At 49.9% G+C, this 20,418-nt stretch overlaps 2 protein-coding genes across 8 annotated transcripts in view; one reads left to right on the top strand and one right to left on the bottom strand.

The window, feature by feature from the left end:
* The window catches only part of LOC140399163 (nuclear receptor subfamily 6 group A member 1), a 684,364-nt gene that overhangs the window by 189,521 nt on the left and 474,425 nt on the right, over positions 1-20,418 (top strand). The gene's annotated exons all lie outside the window — the stretch shown is intronic.
* Positions 1-20,418, bottom strand: part of LOC140399164 (uncharacterized) — a 244,819-nt gene that overhangs the window by 195,514 nt on the left and 28,887 nt on the right. The gene's annotated exons all lie outside the window — the stretch shown is intronic.

Genomic DNA, 20,418 nt, shown 5'->3' with positions numbered 1-20,418 from the left:
TAAAACTGAAAGAGGACGAATCTGGGTCAGGATTCTGATTTTTAATACTTTAACCTCCTACCTGACCAAAACACTAAACAGTTTTTTGGGGGGTTAAAACACCCCCTAAAAGGGTGAGACTTGATGCATAGACATTTTGTAAAGTTGACTTATCTTATGAAAACATAGATTCTGAAGGTAACTTGGAACACATTTTGGGTTGTCATTCTATACTTGGATTGCATTATATGTAAGTATATAAACTGCTAATTTAAGATGTTGCAGAATGAACATTTTAATAAAGTTTGGAAAGTCTAACTTGTATGGGTAGAATAACTACAGAATTTGAAAGAAATGCACTTAAAAATAATTCCACTTAGAGCCATTGGCATTGAGATCGTCGAGGGTCTGGCAGGGGATAGTAGGGGGCGGGGGGGGGGGGGGGGGCTGTGTAGATTAAGGGTGACTACGGGTAATCCCTGATTCCTTTTTGTCATTTGTTTATGTAAACATGCGGGCTGATGTTTGGGGGTTGGTGGGCGGATGGGATCGTTGTTATTATGGGGATTGACATATCTTGCTGATTATTGTTTATTGTTGATGGGTGTAAATGTGGGAGAAAATGTGAAAAAGGAGGAGAATAAAAATATTTTTAAACAAATAAATAATAATTCCACTTAGAGCCATTGGCATTGAGAGCGTAGAGGGTCTGGCAGGGGATAGTACGGGAGGGGGGGGTGGAGCACACGGTCTTGCTCTTCGCAGACGATCTACTTCTATACATATCGGACCCGCTGAGGATTGGTGGGATTATGGGGATATTAGAGGAATTCGGCTGGTTTTCGGGATACAAAGTGAATATGGGTAAGAGTGATGTCTTTGCGATCCAGGCGAGGGGCAGGTGAAGAGATTGGGTGAGATGCCGTTCAAGGTGGTGGGAGGGAGCTTTTGATATTTGGGTATCCAAGTGGCACAGGAATGGGAGCAGCTGCATTAACTGATTTTGGTTCGGTTTGTAGTTCAGATGAGGGGGGGACTTTCGGAGGTGTGATGCGCTCCCGTTGTCATTGGCGGGGCAGATTCAGACCGTTAAAATGACAGTCCCCACAAGGTTTTTGTTTGTTTTTCAGAGCCTCCCAATGTTTATCCCCAAGGTGTTGTTCAAAAAAGTGAATGCAGAGAACTCGGGATTTGTTTGGGCGGGTAAAACCCCGCAGGTGAAAAAGGTGCTGCTGGAGCGGGGGCATGGGGTGGGGATGGCAGGCTCTTCCGAATTTCATTAATTACTACTGAGCGGCGAATATTGCGATGGTCAGGAAGTGGGTAGTGGGGGAGGGGTCGGTATGAGGGTGGGTGGAGGCGGCATCATGTAAGGACACATGTCTGAGGGCATTGTTAATAGCACCTCTGCTGTTCTCGCTGGCTCGGTACTCCACAAGCCCGATAGTAGTGGCAGCCCTGAGGGTGCGGGGACAGTGGAGGCAGCACATGGAGTTAGAGGGGGAGTCGGTGTGGGCACCGATATGTGATAACCACCGGTTCCCTCCGGGGGGCTGGACGGGGGTTTTTGGAGGTGGCAGGGGGTGGGATCGAGAGATTTGGGAATCTCTTTATTGATGAGGGTTTCCTGAGCCTGGAGGAGCAAGAGGAGGGGTTTGAGTTGCCTGGGGTGAATGGGTTCCAGCATCTGCAGGTGAGGGATTTTGTGCGGAGGCAGGTTTTGACTTTCCCACACTTGCCGCCCCAGTGGCTGCAGGATAAGGTGGTGTCGAGAACAGGGGTAGGAGAGAGGGAGGTCTCACAGATCTATAAGGAGCTGATGGAGTGGGAGAGAGCACCGATAGGGGAGGTAAGGAGAAAGTGGCAAGAAGAGCTGGGTGGGGAGTTGGAGGCCAGGTTATGGGAGGAGGCCCTGAGGAGAGTTAATGTATTCTTGTCGAGCGCCAGGCTCTGCCTGATACAGTTTAAGGTGGTCCACAGGGCACATATGACTGTGGCCCGGATGAGCAGGTTCTTTGAGGAGGTGGAGGATAGGTTTAGGCGCTGTGCGGGGGACCTGCAAACCATGTCCATATGTTTTGGGCATGTCCGAGGCGGAGGGGTTTCTGGCAGGGGTTTGCTGACTTCATGGCAGAGGTCTTAAAAGTGAGAGTGGTGCCGAGTCCAGAGGTAGCGATGTATGGTGTGTCGGGAGACCTGGGAGCCCAGGGGGTGAGAGAGGCCGACGTCCTGGCTTTTGCCTCCCTGATGGCCCGGAGACTGATCTTACTAGGTTGGAGAGACTCTGAGCCTCCAAGATCAGGGGCGTGGGTTAGCGACATGGCGGGGTTTCTCAGGCTCGAAAAAATTAATTCGCCTTGAGGGGTTCATTACAGGGGTTTGATCGGAGGTGGTAGCCGTTCATCGCCTTCTTTGAGAAAAACTAAGCTGTCAGCAGAGGGGAAGAGTTGGGTGGCAAAGGGGAGTCATGGGAAGGATGAGTAAGGATAGGAGAACCAACGGAGGAGTGGTTGGGGAAGGTGGCATTGTTTGTGTAAGCCATGTTGGCTGGGGTTTGTGCTCGGGGGTCTGTTGGTTATATTGTTGTGTTTTTGTTGAAATTTGATCAATAAAATATTTTCTAAAAAAAAATAATTCCACTTGTCTGCTGCTATAATTCTACTGAGAGACCACTAGAGCTCTCAGGTAAACGTTTTTCCATGCTGTAACTGTTTGTTATTTCTGTGTAATTGATCAGATAAGACATTGAGTTTGACATCAGCATTTTTCTGTTCTAATACTGGGTTTTTGTTTAAATTTTGATTGACAGTTCTGTATTCAGAAACATCTTGAGCCTGGGAATTATGAGTTTTATGCATTCTTTTGTTCACTTCTCCCAGTTTCAGAGCATCACGATGAAACAGAATTCAATTAGCACAAAGGCAGATATAGCCAAATATATGTATATCTGTCCAAGAAACTCAGTGGTTGGTGTTTTGGTTTACTGTAAACAGTGGTGAAAGTTCTGTAACATTGTTATTTAACCTGATGTCTTCTTACTTCTGTATGTTACTTATAATAAACTTGATACATAGTGGGGTTTCCCAAGAGTTGTATTAGACTTGGGAAAGCAGGTCACAATTTCCAAAATTTGCAGATGACAAAACGTAAGTATTGTGAACTGTGAGGAGGATAGTGATAGCCTTCAAGAGAACATAGAAATGTTGGTCGAATGGGCAGACTCGAGGCAGTTGAAATTTAATGTGGAGTACTGTGAAGTGATACATTTGGTAGTAAGGGCAAGGAAAGGCAATATAAAATAAAGAATTAAATTCTAAAGTGCGTGTCTGTACAAATTGTTAAAGTTGGCAACACAGGTTGGAAACGCGATTAATAAGACATGCAGGCTCCTGGGCATTATAAACTGCAAAAGCAGGGAAGTTATGGTGAATCTTCATAAAACACTGCTTCAATGTGAGGAAAATGAGAGTTCTTAATATTTTTGCAATATCATTGTCATACTGGGAATTAAAAAAAAAAAAATTTAGAGTACCAATTCATTTTTTCCAATTAAGGGGCAATTTAGCGTGGCCAATCCACCTACCCTGCACATCTTTGGGTTTTGGGGGCAAAACCCATGCAAACACTGGGTGGAATGTGCAAACTCCACACGGACAGTGACCCAGAGACGGGATCGAATTTCATACTGGGAAAAATGCTTGTGTGTGATAATATGTGTGTGACTGGTTTAATTAAACTGAAGACAGTTAAGACCGCACATGTCATGTCAACAATGAGGGAGGTATGAAGGCAAGTGATTGAAATGGTAATGAACAGGGTGCCAGTGATGCTACCTGACCAGGAATTTACATTAGACAGTTCAGAGATGTGATTTTAAATTTGGAATAAAAGCAAAATACTGCGGATGCTGGAAATCTGAAATAAAAACAGAAAATGATGGGTAAACACAGCAGGTCTGGCAGCATCTGTGCAGAAACACAGTTAACGTTTCAAGTCTGTTAACTCTTCTAGTATGACGATTGGAAAACTTAAAGAATTTTGGATTCTAAATATTTAGCAATTTAAGGGTTAAAAGTCTAGGGTTAGAGTGTGCTTGACTGCAGTGGTCATGTTTTTAAAAATAAATAATTCTGTTTTGCAGGGCCTGGGTGCTTTTAGCAGCCAGAGGGTGAAATTGATAACGGAATGTGTTTTTCAGTCTGGACTAATGGAGTGTCATTTGACTGGGAAACTCCCTGGGGAGCTGATGTGCTTTGCAGCCTGCAGAGATAATTTGTTTTTCAGCTTGGGGAAATGTGGTCATTGCTGGGTTGAGCCAAGGAATGCATAAGAGACATTTTGAAAAAGAGGCAGTTTTTGGAGAAATCTTTGAAGAGGAGTTGAATTCTGATCTGCCTGATGCAGTATCCACAATTCTCCCACAGTAAGATAGATTGAGAGCTGCATGTTTCATTTTTGTTGTTTAATGGGAAATTGAGTAGTAGTGTTTAAGGGGTAATTATAAGACGTTCTTTTCAGGTGTAAAGTTAAAAAGTTTAATATTATGTTCATAATAAAGTTTTGTTTTAAAAATAACCAAGCCCTATTTCTTCGTGAAATCACTCCTGGAGCGAATCAATCTTTCTGAAAAGTCTTAAAAATAAACTAAAATAGTGGGATTTTGATCCAGCATCCTAGCCGCTATTGGGGACTGGTCTGGGATTGTAATACTAGAGAACTAATTCTCAGACTGCCATGGCTCAGTTGGTAGCCCGCTAACCTCTGAATCACAAGTTTCTCGGTTCAAGTCACATTCCAGAGCTCAAACACAAAAATCAAGGTTGGCACTCCAGTGCAGTACTGAGGGAGCATTACACTGTCAGATCTTTTGGATGAGACATTAAACTAAAGTTCCATCTGCCTCCTTGTAGAAGCCAGGACAAGATCATGGACAAGATCCCATGCCACTATTGTAATGAAGTGCAGTGGAGTTATTCCCGGTGACCAAGTCAATATTTATGAAATGAAATGAAAACCGCTTATTGTCACAAGTAGGCTTCAAATGAAGTTACCGTGAAAAGCCCCTAGTTGCCAATTCCGGCACCTGTTCAGGGAGGCTGGTACGGGAATTGAGCCGTGCTGCTGGCCTGCCTGGGTCTGCTTTAAAAACCAGCAATTTAGCCCTGTAATTAACATCACAAAAAGAGATTTGCTGGTCATTATCACATTGCTGTTTGTGGGAGTTTGCTGGGCTCTTTCTAAATTATAATAACTACACTTCAAAAAAGTACTTAATTGGCTGTAAAGTGCTTTGAGACGTCTAGTGATCGTGAAAAGCACTATAAATGAAAGGCTTTCCTTTTTTTCCTCTTGTGCAAGGAAATATGTTTAAATTGTCTTTACTTTCAATAAAAGTAGCTAAAAGTTACATTCAGATTTGTACCATTTACTTTTCAAAAGTATTCATTTTGGACTGCAATAATGACTTAATCTTTGATCTTTTTAATCTTAATTTTTATGGTATACTTTTCAATATGCATAAATTATCATTGCATTTCCGTAATATAAAGTATGTTTTAACAAAGTGTGCAGACCAGCTTCAGAATATACGGGTGCAATCTTCCCAAAAGGGAACAAAATCCCAGAGCGAGCGTGTTTAGCTGCGTGTTTCCCGGCACTCATTGCCGAGAAATACATGGCTATTCAATGAATAAGGGGTCTAAACAGGGAATGCGTGGCCTAGGCCGCACACAGCCCTGTTTTTTACAATGGGGAACTCCACTCGCCAAAACTCCCTGTTGTAGCAGGAGACCCGATCTCCAACAGCCATGCCAGGCAAACCCGGCCCGAATGCGCCTGTGCAAAAAAATGCCACCTTGGCAGTGCCAACCTGGGCTGCCAGTGCCTCCTAGACACCTTGGCAATGCCAGGTTGGCACCCAGGTGACACTGCCAGTGTACCCAGGTGGAACCAGCAGTGCCAGGGCACCACCCTGCCCAAAGAGCATGCAGCTGGGGGCCGCCAATCCCCTTGGAGGCACCCACAGTGCCATTCCCTCTGGTCCCCATTTGTGGGGATGAGTACCAAACGGCGCTCCCCCGAGGCAAAGGGATTGGATCCCAAAGCCTCAGGTACCTTGGGAATCTGCACATTAGAGTGAGGCTTGCTGCATCGCTCTAATATGCAGATTTGGCAAAAACTGATCCCTCCCACCCTTGCAACGTCGCACAAGATTGCGTTGAATCGTGGGAGGTGATGCGAGCCGGGTAGATCCCGGGAATAGGATCGCCCAGCTTTCACCGGCCATGCTGCGCCATGGTGAGCTGCTTTTCTGGCGGAGCGTGGCCAGAAGGTCGCACCCTACATTTTCTTTGCCACAGATATTTGATTGAAATTACCACAGAAATTAGTCTTCAGATTCTGAGAAATTCTAGCATTGCTTACAGTTAGTTATGTTACAACAACCAGGACTGCAAGAGTAGGCTGACTTGGGAATAATGCAACTTCAGCCTATGAAAGTTGAATGCAATTGGTTTGGCGATATAACAAAGAATTCCATTTTCTTTGTTTATTGCCATTTGATACTGTTTCAACCTTGTAAATGTTGATTCAACGCTTCCAGTACATGCAGTACATTGTATTTGTCTGTGCTCAATTTTGTTTGACACTGATTAGCAAAAGCACCATTTCCTACCATGTTCCCTTGGTAAGAACTTGGTTGCCTCCTATGAGCCTTTACTTAGTGGCATCTCTAAGATTAGTTACTTTGCATTAAAAATACAATTCCAGCATCTGTACAAATTGTTGGCTCTGGAAATGGATTGTGGCAGATTATATAATAACTCACGTAGAGGCACTAGCATACTTGTATGTGCAGATTATTGTTTTTGCTGTCTTTTATTATCCTGTCCACAGGCTACATTCCTGTAATTAAGGGCCTAGAAGAGTCAATACTCCACTTGGAACAAAATAGGTAATTGTTGTAGGTAATTGTTGTTTTCTTTAAAAACAACTTATTGATGGTTGTGAGTGTCCTGAAGCATACTAGAGAAACTAGGTAGGCATGATAAAGGACAGTAGAACAGGTAGCTTCTGACCCCTTGCATAATGAAAATGAGACCAAAGTGCAACTTAACAGATAAACTACTACTTAATTACCATTCTTCTGTTAGAAAAACATATTACATAAATCTCTTTCTCGCAGTCTCTCGGGATCAAGGATGGCTCCACTCTGGTTCAGTGATGGCTGATAAGTCCAGTGCGCCATCTGCAGGCTCAGCCACATGCAGACCAGATGATTGAATGGCTGTGAGACTTGTTTGTTCCAGATAGAGCAATAGATTAAAAATGGAATGCCATGCATAATATCACATCCTTTCATGAACAATCGTGAACTTAGTACAGGAAAATGGGCTTTGAATGCTGTTTTTAAATAGTGCAGAAGTCAATTCCTAGATGACTGATCAAAGCCCATTGCTGCTATTTTAACAAACGATGGTGGATGTCATTGTATAGGAAGGTGAATTGGACATTCCAAATTCTCCCTCAGTACCCGAACAGGCGCCGGAGTGTGGCGACTGGGGGATTTTCACAGTAATGTCATTGCAGTATTAATGTAAGCCTACTTGTGATACTGAAAAAGATTATTATTATGTTTCACCCAGTGGAGCTGGTTTTTGAGTGATTAGCGTTTGCTGCTGGGCAAGTTGGCTTGGGTAATGATGAGCCACCTTTGCCATCAAACTTGGAGGATTTTGCAATGGCACCATGCTGGTAATTCACCAGTGCCTTGAGTTGCCTGCTGTAGGTCATCAAGCCTCTGAAGCACATAGGAGTGCAGGGAATACTGCTTTCTGGGAAACCATTACCTTTTTAGATCTCAGGTGTAATTTACCCCATATGCTTTTGGAATAGCTCTTTTTAAAATGACCGAAAGAGCTCAGCCTGTTGCTTAGAAATCTGGGGCGGGATTCTCCAATCCAGCGGCGGAGAGTTGCTGGCGTCGTAAACGCCAGGGCGTTTTACGACTGCATTGGCGGGCCGCTGGGATCATCGATTCTGCGCCCCAAAAGGAGCCAGCACGGGCGCCGCGAGAAGTGAGGGGGGAGCGGCCGCAGACCGGCGTCAGCTATGTGGGACGCGTCACTTATGCGGCACCAAACTGCTTAAGCAGCGCTCACTGCCAACACCGGCAAGATGGCTGCCGCCTGCCGTGCTGCCCCGAGATTCGGGGACCACGACCTGGACACGCTCCTGGACGAGGTAGAGGAGAGGAGGGTGGTCCTGTGCCCCAGATGGGACCAGCAGCACCGTTCGGCGTATGTGGAGGGAGGTGGGCCATGCCGTCAGCGCGTGGGGCACACCCCATGTACCGGCAACCAGTGCCTCAAAAAGCTGCACGACCTAAAGAGGGCAGCCAGTGTGAGTACACAGCAACGTGCCCCTGGCACCGCCACCCCTGCCCCCCTCACGTGAAAGCCCCCCCCCCCGAGGAGGACGGCGCAACCCTCTCCCTGACCCACAAGAGCTGCACTCACCCATGCCAGCCGCATTGGCCGGGTGCCCCGTGCTGCCATACCATCAAATACCCAAATGCTGCACTGCATGCATCGGACCGCCTAACACTGATGTTTGTTTCCCCGCCCCCCCAGCATAAGACTGCCCACAACCAAAGGGAGCGGGAAAGAACCGGAGGGGGTCCACCCATACTGCACCCCCTCACTGACCATGAGCAGACACAGGACCTCGCAGGCGGAGTCGAAGACCGGGAGGTTGCCATTTGCCAAGTCGGAGGCGCACCACCAAGTGAGACTCCCCTGCCTGACTCCACACCCCCACCCCAGCCTCCCACTCCACACTCTCACCCCGGCCGCCTGTCTAACGATACATGCTGTCTTGTGTCTTACAGGACCAGCCGCTGGACGTCCAAGGCTGTCTTGCGTACCACGCCCATGGCCAGTGCCCCCCAGGGACGCAGGCCACAGCGGGGAGGGCAGACGTCACAGAAGGCCTGACACCGAGACCCTGGACACTGACATCCAGGACACTGACACACGGAGGACGGACACCCAGAACGTTGGCTCCGATGATGAACTTGACTTCTCGTCACTGCTGTCTCCCACAATCTCCACCATCGCAGAGACTCTCACCTCGGTTGGCCGGACAGTCGGAGGGCAGACCGGCCCCAGCAACCAGCTGCCGCCCAGACGGTTCCCGGGTTCTTGGATTTACTTGACCCACACAGAGACCCAATGCAGTCAGACACCCAGGGATGGTAAACATAGACACAGAACATACAGTGCAGAAGGAGGCCATTCGGCCCATCGAGTATGCGCCGACCCACTTAAGCCCCCACTTCCACCCTATCCCAATAACCCCTCCTAACCTTTTTGGTCGCTTAGGGCAATTTAGCATGGCCAATCCACAACCTGCACATCTTTGGACTGTGGGAGGAAACCGGAGCACCCGGAGGTTTAAACCCACGCAGACACAGGGAGAACATGCAGACTCCGCACCAGGCAGTGACCCAGCAGGGAATCGAACCTGGGACCCTGGGCTGTGAAGCTACAGTGCTATCCACTTGTGCTACCGTGCTGCTCGACAACGGGATGACGGCCAGCTTCCAGCAGCTGCAGACGCAGGTGAAGGGGTCCATCCGCGTCCAGGAGGAGGGAGTGGTGCCGGTCATGGCTGCCACCCAGGCCGACATTGCACGGGTGGTGTCCGCGGTGGAGGCAATGGGGGCAAAGGTGTCGGCCATGGGTCAGGTCATGCAAGGCATGGGGCTTCATGTGCATGCGTCATCCGTGGCCCAGGATAGGGCTGCCCTCTCACAGGCAGCCATGTGCCAGAGCCAGCTGGAGATTGCAGTGGCGCTCCACAATGTGGCCGAGTCTCAGCAGGCCCTGGCCCAGTCTCAGCAGGCCCTGGCCCAGTCTCAGCAGGCCCTGGCCCAGTCTCAGCAGGCCATTGCCCAGTCTCAGCAGGCCATTGCCCAGTCTCAGCAGGCCATTGCCCAGTCTCAGCAGGCCATTGCCCAGTCTCAGCAGGCCATTGCCCAGTCTCAGCAGGCCATTGCCCAGTCTCAGCAGGTCATCGCTGGGGCCTCGGGGCTTGTCTCCGCTCGCACCTCCGTCCCATGAAGAGGCCCAGAGGCCACCGGGCACTCCGAGGGAGGAGGAGGTGCTGGGGCCTATGCCGTGACTCCTGCAGGGGAGATCCCGGAACACCGCGGCACCTTGGACCCCCCCCCACCCTGTTCCGTCTCTGGTGGACAGCAGGCAGAACAGGGTGGCACCACGCCATCCAGGACGCCCGAGGAGCAGTCCACAAGCAACCGTGTGAGCCCAGTCCATTGCGCCGCAGGTGGATGTGTAATAGAGCGGTGTATGCGGTCGTGTGGGAGCTAAGGGTGGTGTGGGAAAGGTGGGTCTCATGGGTGTTGTGGGAGGTGGGGTGGTGGTGCAGTGCAGTGGTGTCAGTGCCCCTGCTCAGTGAACCCCTACCCACCCTAGTTGATGAAAGGTGCGGTGATCAACGCGTCCCATGCTCGCTGGCCCTGCCGGTGGCACCGTGCAGCCTCACGTCCATATCCAGCCCCCATGTCGCGTTGATTGCCCCCCCCCCCCCCACCTCCATCCTCCTCGTCTGGAGAGGCATGCCCTTCCTCGTGCTCCTCCTGCCCTTCTGCCTCCCCCTCCTCCAGCACATTGCCCCTCTGCTGGGCTATATTGTGGAGGATGCAGCAGACCACAACGATGCGGCCGACCCCCTCCGAATGGTACTGGAGGGCCCCTCCAGAGCGATCCAGGCACCTGAAGCGCCTCTTTAGCATCCTAAAGCACCTCTCAAGCACACCCCAGGTCGCTGCATTGGCCTCATTGTAGCGGTTCTCCGCGTCGGTCTGCGGCCTCCGTATAGGCGTCATCAGCCACGACTGCAACGGGTAAACCCTGTCGCCCAGCAACCAGCCCCGCAGCAGGGAAGGGGGGGGGGGGGGGGCGCGGATGTCCCTTGAACATGGCGGGGAGGGTGTCCCTTGAACATGGCGGGGATGAACGATTGTGCCAGGACGGTCCACAGGGAACTGGATGTAGCGCTCCGCGATGTCATACAGGACGTCGGTCACTGCACGGATGCACCTGTGCACTGATACCTGGGAGATGCCGGACAGGTCTCCACTCGGCGAGTGGAATGATCCCGTGGCATAAAAGTTCAGGGCCACCGTCACCTTGGCGGCCACCGGGAGAGCTTGCACCCCCCCCCCCCCTCCCCGTTCCACGCGGTGCCAGGTGTGCCATCAGGTGACAGATATGGGCAACGGATTCCCGGCTTATCCGGAGTCTCCTCCTGCATGCCCTGTCCAGGAGGTCCTGGAAGGACATGCGGTGCCGGTACACACGAGGCCTCATCGGGCGCCTCTGGCGCCGTGGCACCACCACCACCTCCTCCTCCCCCCCCCCCCCTCACCCCCTCCTCATCCTCATCGGTAGCGTCATCCTGTGCCTCAACCTTGTCGTGGTCCTCCTCCTCCTCCTGCGTCTGTTGGGCGGGTGGCCCTCCAGCCTGAGCGGATGCCACCTGGTCCTCTGCAGCCTGTCCCTCTGCTACTGTCTCCGCCGCCTCTCTGAGCCGCCTGCGCCGACATTGCTACAGGGCTGCATGCAGGGCAGCGGCCCCCGCCACGGCGGCCAACATCGCTGGCTGGTGCCCAAACATTATGATCTGCAGGGGGTGGGGTGGGGGGTAGACCACAGGTTTAACCATGGCGCATGACCCCCTCCACAACCAGGTGCCATGGGCTACATGGCCACACTGGTTGCCAGCTTGTGCCCCAGCCACGCATGCACCCCACCCCTGCCTGCACCCTCGGTGCCCTGAATACAGTTTGCCCATCCCTCCTGCAAGTGCCACCATTGGATGGCACTGCCTCACTGGGGGCTGTCGTGGGTGTGGCCCTGGACCTACCCACCGGTGGGTGCCGGCGGCTGCGAGGGCCGCCCGCTGGGGGGGGTTCCGGTACCCATCCGCACGGCCGGGGGTTGCCCTCAGCCAGCGCCCGGGGTCGGTGCCCATCAGCCTGGCCGCCGTAGTGGCGTCTGTGTCTTTGGCACCGCCCTGCCATGGCGGGCCGTTCCCGGCCGGCGGGGCTGTCCGCCCCACCCCCTCCCCCAACATGGAGGGCCTCCCCCCTCGCCCCCCCCCCCACCAGCTGCGCCCGTCTCGCCAACCCTAGGTCCCCCCCCCCCCCCCACGCCACGCCCTCACCTCCTGCTGCCGCATCGTAAGCCAGCATGACTGGCCCACGATTTTTAAAAGCAGGTTAGAATAGCGCCGACATGCCGTCGGGACTTTGGCACATCCGGGCCGTAGTATCGCCAGGAGCCCGGAGAATCGGTTAGCGGACCCCCTCAAGTGATTCTCCGGGCTGCGTGGCGCCGTTCCCGACCACGCCGTTTTTACTTCCTTGGAGAATTGTGAAAAGGCGTCGGAACGGCGTCGCGTGATTTGCGCCCCCCCCCCCCCCCACCCCAGCGATTCTCCGACCTTGCGTGGGCTCTGAGACTCCCGCCCCTGGTGTTACTACTATTAATGTCAGTTAATTCTAAATTTATATCAGTATTTTGATGCCAAATTTGAAACGTAGTGCAATCTAATTTAGATAGGGGGAAAATCTTCACTGGTTCCAAACATAACACTATTTGAAAGAAAGGTCAGTGTAAGTGGACATGTTCTTGTGCATTCTCAGAAGGCATGGTTCTTTTACCTTGTTAGATTGTATGAAATCATGAAGCATTTTTACTACACTGGCTCGCCATGAATGGGTGATTGAATTACCACTGACTGCTCTGCCCATTTTCTTCCACTTACTCTTGATTGTCCTCCTTGGGGGACTACAACTGGATTTAAATAATGTAACTCCCTACCAGTGCTATGGATGTAACAGCACCATATGGACTGCAGCGGTTCAAGAAAGCAGCTTACCATCACCTTCTCAAGGGCAATTGGGGATCGGCAATAAATTCTGCTAGCAATGACCAAATTTGGTGAATGAAGGAAAAGTTAAAATTCTGAAATAATAACAAAATGCTGGAAAACCTCAGCAGGTCTGGCAGCATCTGTGGAGAGAGAAACAGAGTTAACGTTTTGAGTTAAATATGACAAGTTATATGCTATTGAAAGGGGTTGGGGAAGGAAGGATGAAAGGGAAGGTCTGGGTAATGTACTGAGGGCTGGGAGATTAGACAGCAATGATATCATGGAACAAATCGCAAAGGAAGGGTAATGTTTGTGGTAAGGAGACAAAGCATTTGTCCAGAGTGAGTATAGATGCTAGAATAATGAACATCTCTGTGTAAAAGCAAAAAACATGAAAAAACAAGATCAATCCAGCACATGGCAACAAACAGAATCAAAATGGGAGACCGAGTTCAAGATTTGAAATAGTTGAACTCCACATTGAGTTTGGAATGGCTATGAAGTACCTAATCGGAAGATGAGGTGCTTTTCCTCAAGCTTGCGTTGAGCTTTACTGGAACACTGCAGCAGGCCGAGGACAGAAATGTAAGCGTGAGAGCAAGATGGCGAATTAAAATGATAAACAACCAGAAACCCAGGGACTAAATGGAGGCGTTCGGCAAAGCAGTCACCTGATCCGAGTTTGCTTTTCCTAATCTAGAGGAGACTGGGTTGTGAGCAGTGAATTTGGAAAACTAAATTGGAAGAAGTACAAGTAAGTCGCTGCTTTTCCTGGAAGTAATATTTAGGGCCTTGGACAGTGAGGAGAAAACAGGTGTTACACCACCCTCGAATAGGGCATATACATCCACTTTGGACAAATAATTTGCCTTCTTACAACATCCACTACCACTCCTATCATCTTTTGTCCCATGGCATTTAAAAATAATAATTTGTAGGATGTTGACGATGCTGAGTCGGCCTGCATCTGTTGTCCATCCCTGATTCTCCTTGAGAAGATGGTGTTGAGAGATGCCTTCTTAAACCGTTGCAGTCCATATGGTGTAGGTAAATCCACAGTTCTGTTAGGGAAGGAGTTCCAGGGTATTGACCCACTGGGAGGGAATGGTGATCTATTTCCAAGTCAGAATGGTGAATGGTTTGGAGGGGAAACTCCAGCTGGTGGTCTTCCCATGTGTCTGCTGCCCTTATCCTTCTAGATGGTAGTAGTTATGGGTTTGGAACATGCTGTCCAGGGAGCCGTGGTAAGTTTCTACAGTGCATCTTGTAGATAGGTGCAGCATGTGTCAGTGGTGGAGGGAGTGAATTCTTGTCGATGCAGTGTCAATCGAGCGGGCTGATTTATCCTGGATAGTGTCAAGCTTCTTGAGTGTTATTGGAGCTGCACTCATCCAGGCAACTGGAGAATATTCCATCCTGACTTGTGCTTTGTAGGCATTGGGCAGGTTTTAGGGAGTTAGGAGGTCTGTTGCCCACTGCAGGATTCCTAACCTCTGACCTCCTGTCGCCACAGTACTTGTCTGGCTAGTCCAGTTCAGTTTACAGTCAATGGTAACCCCCAGGATGTTGATCATCGGAATTCGACAAAGGTGATGCCTTTGAATGTTAAGAAATGATGGTTAGATTTTCTGTTATTGGAGATGGTCATTGCCTGGAACTTGTGCAGCACAAATGTTACCTGCCAGTTGTCAACACAAGCCTGGATATTGTCTCGGTGTTGCTACATTTGGACATGGACTGCTTTAATATTTGAGGAGTCACGAATGGTGCTAAACATTGTGCAATCATCAGTGAGCATACCCACTTCTGACCTTATGGTGGAAAGCCACTGACAAAGCGGCTGAAGACGGGTGTTGGACCTAGCCCCCCCCCCCCCCCCCCCCCCGCATCAAATGCTGCCTTGATGTCAAGGGTGGTCACTCCCACCTCATCTCTGGATTTCTGCTCATTTTTCCATGGTTGAACCAAGGCTGTAATGAGGTCAGGAGATGAGTGACCCTTGCTGAACCCAAATTGAGAATCAGGAATCAGTGAGTAGGTTACAGCTAGGTAAGTGCCGCTTCATAGCACCTTTGATGGCAATTTTCCACATTGCTCTGCAAATGCTAGTATTTTAACTGTACTGGAACAGCCTGGCTTGGGTGTTGTAAAGTTCTGGAGCACAAGTCTTCAGTACTTTTGTCGGAATATTGTGAGGGCCCATAGCCTTTGCATTATCGATGCCTTTAGCAGTTTCTTGATTTTGCCTGGAGTGAATTGAATTGTTTGAAGACTGGCATCTGTGATGCCGGGGAACTCAGGAGGAGGCCGAGATGGATCATCCACTCAACGTATCTGGCTGAAGATTGTTGCAAATGCTTCCGCCTTATCTTTTTCATTGATGTGTTGGTCTCCCCCATCATTGAGGGGGGGGAATATTTGTGGAGCCGCCTCAGAGTTGTTTAATTGTCCACCACCATTCATGATTGGATGTGGCAGGACTGCGGAGCTTAGTTCTGATCCGTTGATTGTGGTTTGCTTAGCTTTGTCTATCGCTTGCTGCCTATGCTGTTTGACCTGCAAGTAGTTCTCAATGTAGCTTCAGGTTGACACCTCATTTTTAGGTATAACCCGTGCTGCTCCTGATATGCCCTCCTGCACTCTTCATTGAACCAGGGTCGATCGCCTGGCTTGGTGATAATGGTGTGGGATATGTTGGGCCAAGAGGTTATAGATTGTGGTTGTGTACAATTCTGCTGTTGCAGATGGCCAATGGAGCATCATGGTTGCCCAGTTTTCAATTGCTAGATCTGTTCAAAATCTATCACACACAGCCTAGGGATTTAGTCTCCACAAGTACTGTGGTAGTCACTCCTGTATCCATGGATAGATGCATCTGCGACAGGCAGATTGATCAGGATGAGGTCAAATATGGTTTTCCTCCTTGTTGGTTCTCTCACCATCTCCTGCAATCTAGCAGCAATGCCCTTTAGAACTTGGCCAGCTGGATTGGTCGTGGTGCTCCGAGCCACTCTTGGTAATGGACATTGAAGTCCCCAGCCCAGAGAACATTCTGCCCCCTTGCTTCCTCCAAGGGGTGTTCAATATGTTCAGCTGAAGGAGGATGGTAAGTGATATACAGTCAGGAAGTTTCCTTGCCCATGTTTGACCTGAGTTTGGAGTCTCTCAACAACTCCCTCCTGATTATATACCACTGCCGCCACACCTCGGATAGTGATGGACATCATCTTCAAGGTATGATTGCGTGAGTATGACTATGTCAGGCTGTTGTCTTACTAGTCTGTGAGACAGCTCTCCCAATTTTGGCACTCGCCCCCATATGTTTTGATACAACTGTGTGACTTGCGAGATACCATCCCAGAGGACATTTAAGAGTCAACAATATTGCTCTTGTGTTCACAGGATGGACAGATTTATTTTTACAACAATCAAACTTTGAGACTTTTAATTCCAGATTTTTGTTGACTCCAAATTTCCCCATCGCCAAAGTGGGATTCAAACCCAGGTCTCCAGAGCGCTACACTGGGTCTCTGGATTTCTAGTCTTGTGACAATACTCCCTAAATGACATCTTTGTCATTTAATTTTGCCCTTGCTTCCCCCTTTGTCATTTAAAAAAATATATCTATTTTAATTCAGATTTTTTATCAAAACATAATTTTTGCATAACCATTAACAACATTTAACAAAACAAGGTAAACGTTAACATTATATAAAGGAAAAAGAACAAAAATACGCAACATTGCCCCCCCCCCCCCCGGATTGCTGCTGCTACTGACATTTTAGTGCTCTCCTAGAAAGTCGAGGAACGGCTGCCACCTCCGAGAGAACTCCGTCATGGACCCTCTCAAGGCAAACTTTATTTTCTCGAGACTGAGAAACCCAGCCATGTCACCAATCCAGGCCTCCACACTCGGGGGCTTCGAGTCTCTCCACATTAAAAGGATCCGTGTCCGGGCTACCAGGGAGGCAAAGGCCAAGACCTCGGCCTCTTTCGCTTCCTGAACTCCCGGTTCGTCTGACACACCAAAGATCGCTATCTCTGGACTCGGCACCACCCGCGTGTCTAGGATCTTGGACATTGCCTTAGCGAATCCCTGCCAGAATCCTTCAAGAGCCGGACATGCCCAGAATATATGGACATGGTTCGCCGGGGTTCCCGCACACCTCGCACATCTATCCTCAACCCCAAAGAACTTGCTCATTCTCGCTGCCGTCATGTGTGCCCGATGGACCACCTTAACCTGAATTAAGCTAATCCTGGCACATGAGGAATTAACCCTGTTTAGGGCATCAGCCCACAGGTCCGCGTCCAGCTCCCCGCCTAGCTCCTCCTCTCACTTGCCTTTACATTCCCCCACTGAGTCTTCCTCCGCCTCCTGTAGTTCTTGGTAGATGTCCCAACACCTTCCCCTCCCCTACCCAGGTGCCGGAGACCACCCTATCTTGTATCCTGGGGTAGCAACGGAAATGTCACCACCTGTTTTTTAAGAAAGGCACGTACCTGAAGGTATCTGAAGGCATTTCCATAGGGAAAATTAAATTACTCCTCCAGCGCTTTCAAGCTGGGAAAAGTCCCGTCTATGAACAGGTCCCTCATCCTTTTAATACCTGCCCTATGCCAGCTTTGAAACCCTCCGTCTATCTTGCCCGAGACAAATCTGTAATTGTTACGTATCGGGGTCCAAACTGAGGCACCTTCCACCTCCCTGTGCCTTCTCCACTGACCCCAGATCCTTAGTGCCGCCGCAACCCCCGGACTTGAGGAGAAGCGCGCCGGAGAGAATGGCAGAGGTGCCGTTACGAGTGCCCCTAAACTGGTGCCTTTGCATGAGGCCGCCTCCAACCACTCCCACGTTCATTCCTCCCCCAATACCCATTTCCTAATCATGGCTATATTAGCCACCCTACCAGGATAAGTTAAGCTTGTGAAGGGCATCCCAGTTCCAAGCCACCTGTATACCTCGGTACCGAAAGCTCTTCTCCACCATCTTAAGCGGCAGCTCTCCCAGTCTCTTCTCTTGCCCTTTTACTTGGATCACGAACATCTCGCTTTTCTTCTCGTTTAATTTGTACCCCGAAAAATTGCCGAAGTCCCTCAAAATCTGCATGACCTCCCCATCCCTTCTAGTGGGTCCGAAATATACAGGAGCAGATCATCTACATAAAGCGAGACACAATGCTCCTCCCCCACCCCCGAAACAACCCCTGCCAGTTCTTTGAAGCCCGCAGCGCTATGGCCAACGGCTCTATTGCAAGGGCAAATAATAACGGGGAGAGGGGGCACCCCTGCCTCGTCCCTCGATGGAGCCTAAAATATTCCGACCTCACCCTGTTCGTGCATACACTTGCTACGGGGGCCTGATAAAGTAGTTGGACCCACCCTATGAATCCCTCACCGAATCCAAACCTTCTTAGCGTTTCCCACAGGTACTCCCATTCCACCCGGTCAAAGGTTTTCTCTGCATCCATCCCAGCCAGTACTTCTGCCTCCCCTCCTGAGGGCATCATAATAATGTTTAGGAGCCTCCGTACATTGGAGTTCAGTTGCCTGCCCTTAACTAAGCCTGTCTGATCCTCCCCTATCACCCCTGGGACACAGTCCTCAATTCCAGCGGTCAAAACCTTGGCCAGCAATTTGGCATCCACATTCAAGAGCGATATCGGCCTATTGTAGCGGATCTTTCTCCCATTTGAGAATGAGTGAAATCGAAGCCCGTGACATTGTTGGGGGGAGTGTTCCTCTTTATTTAGCCTCGTTAAAGGACCTTTGCAGGAGTGGACTCAACAGTTCCGTAAATTACTTGTAGAATTCTACAGGATAGCCGTCCGGCCCCGAGGCCTTGCCCCACTGCATACTACCTAGGCCCTTAACAATCTCCTCCAACTCTATCGGGGCCCCCAGTCCCTCCACCAGGTCCTCTTCCACCTTTGGAAACCTCAATTGGTCCATGAATTGCTTCATCCCTTCCCCTCCCGCCGGGGGTTCTGACCCTTACAGTTTACCATAAAACACCCTAAAGACTTTGTTCACCCCTCTGGGTCCAAGACCGTGTTACCATCCTTATCCCGAACTTCCCCAATTTCCCTGGCCGCCTCCCTCCTACGAAGTTGGCGCGCCAGCATTCTACTCGCTTTCTCCCCAGACTGCCCCTTTTACCTTCCTCAGCTGTGGTCAGCAGATCAAACTCCGCCTGCAGTCTCCGGCGCTCCTTCAATAGCCCCGTCTCAGGGGTCTCCGCGTAACTCCTGTCTACACTGAGTATCTCTTCAACTAGCCTCTCTCTCTCTCCGCTCTTTCTTTCTTCTCCCTATGGGATCTGATAGAAATTAACTCCCCTCTAATAACTGCCTTCAGAGCCTCCCGAACCGTAGTCGCCGTTACCTCCCCCGTATCATTTGTTTCCAAGTAGTTTTGAATGTTCCTCTTTATCCGCCCACAAACCTCGTTATCCGCTAGCAGTCCCACATCTAGCCTCCAGAGTGGGCGCTGCCCTCTCTCTTCACCAAGTCGCAGGTCCACCCAGTGCGGAGCATGGTCAGAGATTGCAATGGCCGAATATTCCGTTCCCTTCACCCTTGGAATTAACGCCCTGCTCACAACAAAAAAACGAGAATAGTCTTTGCGGACGTGGGAGAAAAAAAGAGAACTCTTTCGCCCTCGGCCGAGCGAACCTCCATGGGTCTACGCCCCCCACCTGTTCCATGAAAATTCTCAGTCCCTTAGCCGCTGCTGGTCGCTTTCCTGACCTGGACTTTGACTGGTCCAATACAGGGTCAATGACTGTGTTGAAGTCACCCCCCATGATCAAATTATGTGAGTCTTAAGTCCGGAATTTTACCCACCTGCGTCTCATGAATTCCACGTCATCCCAGTTCGGGGCGTAGACGTTCACTAGCACCACCCGGGTCCCCTGCAGCTTTCCACTCACCATTATGTATCTGCCCCCTTTATAAGCCACAATACTCCCTGCCTCGAATGCCACCCATTTACTGACCAGAATTGCTACCCCTCTGGTCTTTGAATCCAGCCCCGAATGGAACACCTGGCCCACCCACCCCTTTCTCAATCTTGTTTGATCTGCGAGTTTTAGATGCGTCTCCTGTAGCATGGCTACGTCTGCCTTTAACCTCTTTAGGTGCGAGAACACGCAAGCCCTCTTGACTGGCCCATTCAGTCCCCTCACATTCCTCGTGCCCCCTTTGTCATTTTATCTCTCCCTCTATCCCAGGCCTTCCTTTTTGTTATTCATCCTCCTGGCACATAACCCATCACATTTCTATGCTCCTTCAGTTCCCAAGAAAAGTCATATTCAGTTCAAAATTTGGTTCTGTTTTCCTCTCCATAAATGCTGCCAAACATGCTGTTGTTTTCCAGTGCTTCCTCTTATTTATGTTATTTTTGTACAAATTCAGTCAGATGTACTAACATCTTTGTGTACAACAGGGCGGCATGGTGGCACAGTTGTTAGCACTGCTGCCT

Source organism: Scyliorhinus torazame, chromosome 22, assembly GCF_047496885.1.
Source record: "Scyliorhinus torazame isolate Kashiwa2021f chromosome 22, sScyTor2.1, whole genome shotgun sequence".
Taxonomy (NCBI): Eukaryota; Metazoa; Chordata; class Chondrichthyes; order Carcharhiniformes; family Scyliorhinidae; genus Scyliorhinus; species Scyliorhinus torazame.
This window is presented reverse-complemented; position numbering and strand designations above follow the sequence as displayed.